Source organism: Oncorhynchus nerka, linkage group LG28, assembly GCF_034236695.1.
Source record: "Oncorhynchus nerka isolate Pitt River linkage group LG28, Oner_Uvic_2.0, whole genome shotgun sequence".
Taxonomy (NCBI): Eukaryota; Metazoa; Chordata; class Actinopteri; order Salmoniformes; family Salmonidae; genus Oncorhynchus; species Oncorhynchus nerka.
The window spans coordinates 26,315,170-26,320,292 of record NC_088423.1 but is presented as its reverse complement, the minus strand read 5'-3'; positions in this window follow the sequence as shown (position 1 = coordinate 26,320,292).

Sequence of the window (5,123 nt, the reverse complement as noted above, 5' to 3'; positions counted from 1 at the left end):
GAAATGGAAGATGAGAACCTGCAATGAATAACTACACTGTTTATATTCTGCCACATTACCAGTCACCTTGCCATGGTTAAATGCAGTGGTTCGCGCTTTCAGTTTTGTGCGAATGCTACCATCTATCCACGGTTTCTGGTTAGGGTAGGTTTTAATAGTCACAGTGGGTACTACATCTCCTATACTCAGTCACCGTATCCGTCTATGCATCTAGATTATTTCCGCAAGCTACCCAGAAAATATCCCAGTCCACGTGATCAAAACAATCCTGAAGCGTGGATTCCGATTGGTCAGACCAGCGTTGAATAGTTCAAAGCACGGGTACTTCCTATTTGAGTTTCTGCCTATGGGATGGGAGGCGCAAGCGTGTGTGTGTGCGCGTGTGCGTTCATGTGTGTCTATAGAACTAGCACACAGCCAGTTCCCCAGATTCTGTCACCTTTGATGATCTTTGTAGACATGTACAGTTCCATCAGATATTCTCTTTGATAAGTGTGCTTCAGAACCAATCATGCATATCAGGTGATTGGACAAGTCTGAAATACTATCAACAAACAGTTTACTGTTGCTAATCACAGCAGAATTCAAATGTAATTGGTATTACAGTACTACACGTATTAGACAGTAGGTCGTAGTATAAACAGTATGCATCCTGGTATAAAAATGTGATTCGTAGTACAGTAGGCTAATAATGTTGCAAGGCAGAGTGTGTGTGTATGTGTGGGTGGGTGTACGTCTGTGTGTGCAATCACGTGTAGACAGAAACACGGAAACAGAGAGAGGAATTCTCACATCTGTGAACTGCTTGAAAATGTTGTAATCAAAACGAGTTGGCACTGCGCACGTCAGAAAGGAACCATTTGGACTTTTTCCTCTCCACGTGAAAGTCGAAACATCTTGTGTTCCAGTTTGAAGCTTCAGCATGCTGTTTTCTTCTCTCCCTTTGTCCTACCATCCCTCCATTCTGCATCCGTTGTGAGATTGTTTCTTTTATCACACATTGTTTTACAAACTGTTTTAACTTTTCACTGTGACAATGTAATCTAAGTATTTTGTCAACAGTTTTTCCTCAGCGTATTGAAACTGACATTGGTGGTACACAGCTAAAAGTGTTATGCAATGCATCTGACTGCAACATTTCTCCAAAGCTCTCTCTAAGTCCTCAATCTAGAGTATGAACATCTTGGGCAGGCCCTTGGCTTTTCTTTGGACATGGAAACACAAAAGTCTAAGACATTAGGCCAAGCACTAGTGTTAATTCCTGCAGTGGGGAAGGTCCATGCCAGTCCAGCATGGATGTGTCTGTGTGTGTGTGTGTGTGTGTGTGTGTGTGTGTGTGTGTGTGTGTGTGTGTGTGTGTGTGTGGTGGTTTAAAGGAACAGTGGTTTCTAAGGATGATTGGTTTTTGGAACATTGATTTGGTTTTTGGAACATTGATTTGGTTTTTGGAACATTGATTTGGTTTTTGGAACATTGATTTGGTTTTTGGAACATTGATTTGGTTTTTGGAACACTGAGTTTCAGTTTGGTTTGAACTACTTTTTGGTGGTTTTACCAAAACCAGATTGCTATTGAAGATATGGAGAATAGAGAGTGAGAAACATGGGGGAAAAAGCGAGAGAGACACATAGAGACACACAGAGACAGACAGGCTTGTGCCCTAACACATCGATTATAACATTGCTCTGGACTGTGCTGACCACTCTGTCTCCCATTTCATGTACCAAAATGCTGCCATTGGCGAGGACATTCTAACCTTTACTGTTAAGGCGAGGCTGCAAGTTCTACCAACAAAACATAATCTAGCACTCTGGTACCCTGCAAACCCTGTTGTATTCTTCATGAATCAAATGTAATGGAGTCCTTTGCCCATGTTGTGAATGGCTGCTTTTCATACAAGGACTTGTACATTGCTAGACATGACCCCCTTGTTGACCTGATAGCCAGCGAAGTGAGACAAGTGGTCTTACTAACAGCACACATGCATAAACATTCTTGTGTAAGGGGAAGCTGGTTTGATGTTGATGATGATGTGTTTTCCTGTGTGTCAAATACACCAGATATTGTTGTTGTGGGGAGGCCAGGGGGAGTTGCTCATTTTGTAAATGGGTTGCTAATTTGATGGCTACATGGAGCCGAACTTTGCAGAAATTTAAGTATCAGCCCCTCGTGGCACGCTTGGACAGCCTCGGGCGTAGGTGCAAGCTGGTGGCGCTGATATTCGGCAGTCGGGGCCACGTACACAGGCTTGCAGTGCGTGGCCTCCAGATTGCGGGCTGTCAAAAACTAGGGCAAACCAATTGGCTAGGTACTGCTCTGTTTCAGCTGTTGTGGGCAGCCTGGCTGTTTGGAGAAGGATGTGCTTTCTGTAACCTTGAGTGCCATCCATACAGGGACCTTTGAAATGTCTGGATCCTTTTTTTTTGTATATATATATATATATATGTGTGTGTGTGTGTGTGTGTGTGTGTGTGTGTGTGTGTGTGTGTGTGTGTGTGTGCGTGCGTGTGTGCGGTGGTTTCAAAGTCCAGTAGTGTCTAAGGATAATTGTTTATTTGGTTTTGGAAAACTGAGTTTCAGTTTAGTTTGGACTACTTCCGGGTGGTTTTACCAAAACCAGATTCAGATCCCTATTCAAGACATGGAGATTAGAGTGCGAGAAACATGGGTAAAAAGAGCGAGAGACACATAGACAGACAGAGACAGACAGGCTTGTACCGTAACACATCGATTATAACATTTCTAGGGGAATAGCCAGAGGTGGATCTTGGAGTGAACCGACTCTAACAAAATATAAATGAGAGTTCAGATCTCACTTGTGATTTAATCTATTCAACACCATGACCTCGGGGCTTAGACAGAAAGATAGGTATGTATTCTCACAGAGTAAGCAGGTTTACCCTTATACATTATGGTTACGTGATTACCAAGGCTTTGCTGCTACAGTATGCTACAGTATGGTGCAGTTGAATGAATACATATCCGAGCCTGGCCAAGATGTACTGAAAATTCAGCTTTAGCAGGACTTTTGATAGTCTGCTTTCTCCCATTTCTCTCTCCACATGTGTCTAAACACAAAGATATGCAAGCACACACACACGCACACACACAAAGGCATGTACACACACATACACACTTTGTGTTTCTATTTGGTTTAAGTGGACAATATACCAAAGTGTTTATCACAAGCGGACTGAACATATAATTCCATGTGTTCACAATATGCCCCAGTCATTTTATTAGCCTCATGCATGTGAGATATTTGACATTTTTTTAAAGACCCCTTTCTCTCTTTTACTTCCAGAAGGATTCCAGGAAACATACTTTTGTTTCATTTCATGAACATTTTTTTTTTTTATCCACTAAGCCGGCATTTATATTTGACAAGCATGTGGCAGGAATGAACAGCTCCCAGTCAAAGAGCACCATGTCAATCGATAAAATGTGTTACTAAATTCCAGATATAAGCTTTACTAGCCATTCAGTCTCAGGAATGATTTAGTTACTTGAATCAAATGAGCATCTGTTTAGATACATCTTAAAGGCAGGGGCGTATTTAGTGATTTGGAGGCCAGTCTGTGGGATTTATAGTAAAGACATGTAACTTAACTGTAAACAATGTATTACCTTTTAATGTGCATTGAAAGTAATCAGTAATCTGATTGTCAAACAAATCACTTAAAAAATTGGTTTCCTTCGCACCTTCACCCAAAATAATTCCAGCATCCGAACAGTTCTCTGTGCACCCGCAAACTTTTCTTCAATTTGCAAGTTGCTGTAACTATCTCACCAGAGAAAGCATCCGAGTGAGAGAAACAGCACCCCTCTGTCATACTACATGCAGCCAATGTATCTGATGCTGTCAGGCCATAAATAGTATGACATTCAATAATATTTTTGGCCAAACAGCATCAGATACACTATATGTACAAAAGTATGTGGGTGCCCCTTCAAATGAATGGATTCTGTTATTTCAGCCACAGCCGTTGCTGACAGGTACAATGGGGCAAAAAAGTATTTAGTCAGCCACCAATTGTGCAAGTTCTCCCACTTAAAAAGATGAGAGATGCCTGTAATTTTAGGTACACTTCAACTTTGACAGACAAAAATCCAGAACATCACATTGTCGGATTTTTAATGAATTTATTTGCAAATTATGATGGAAAACAAGTATTTGGTCACCTACAAACAAGCAAGATTTCTGGCTCTCACAGACCTGTAACTTCTTCTTTAAGAGGCTCCTCTGTCCTCCACTCGTTGCCTGTATTAATGGAACCTGTTTGAACTTGTTATCAGTATAAAAGACACTTGTCCACAACCTCAAACAGTCACACTCCAAACTCCTCTATGGCCAAGACCAAAGAGCTGTCAAAGGACACCAGAAACAAAATTGTAGACATGCACCAGGCTGGGAAGACTGAATCTGCAATAGGTAAGCAGCTTGGTTTGAAGAAATCAACTGTGGGAGCAATTATTAAGAAATGGAAGACATACAAGACCACTGATATTCTCCCTCGATCATGCTTTGGGGCTGTTTTTCTGCAAAGGGACCAGGACGACTGACCCGTGTAAAGGAAAGAATGAATGGGGCCATGTATCGTGAGATTTTGAGTGAAAACCTCCTTCCATCAGCAAGGGCATTGAAGATGAAACGTGGCTGGGTCTTTCAGCATGACAATGATCCCAAACACACTGCCGGGCGACAAAGGAGTGGCTTCGTAAGAAGCATTTCAAGGTCCTGGAGTGGCCTAGCCAGTCTCCAGATCTCAACCCCATAGAAAATCTTTGGAGGGAGTTGAAAGTCTGTGTTGCCCAGCAACAGCCCCAAAACATCACTGCTCTAGAGGAGATCTGCATGGAGGAATGGGCCAAAATACCAGCAACAGTGTGTGAAAATCTTGTGAAGACTTACAGAAAACATTTGACCTCTGTCATTGCCAACAAAGGATATATAACAAAGTATTGAGATAAACTTTTGTTATTGACCAAATACTTATTTTCCACCATAATTTGCAAACAAATTCATTAAAAAATCCTACAATGTGATTTTCTGGATTTTTTTTCTCATTTTGTCTGTCATAGTTGAAATGTACCTATGATGAAAATTACAGGCCTCTCTCATA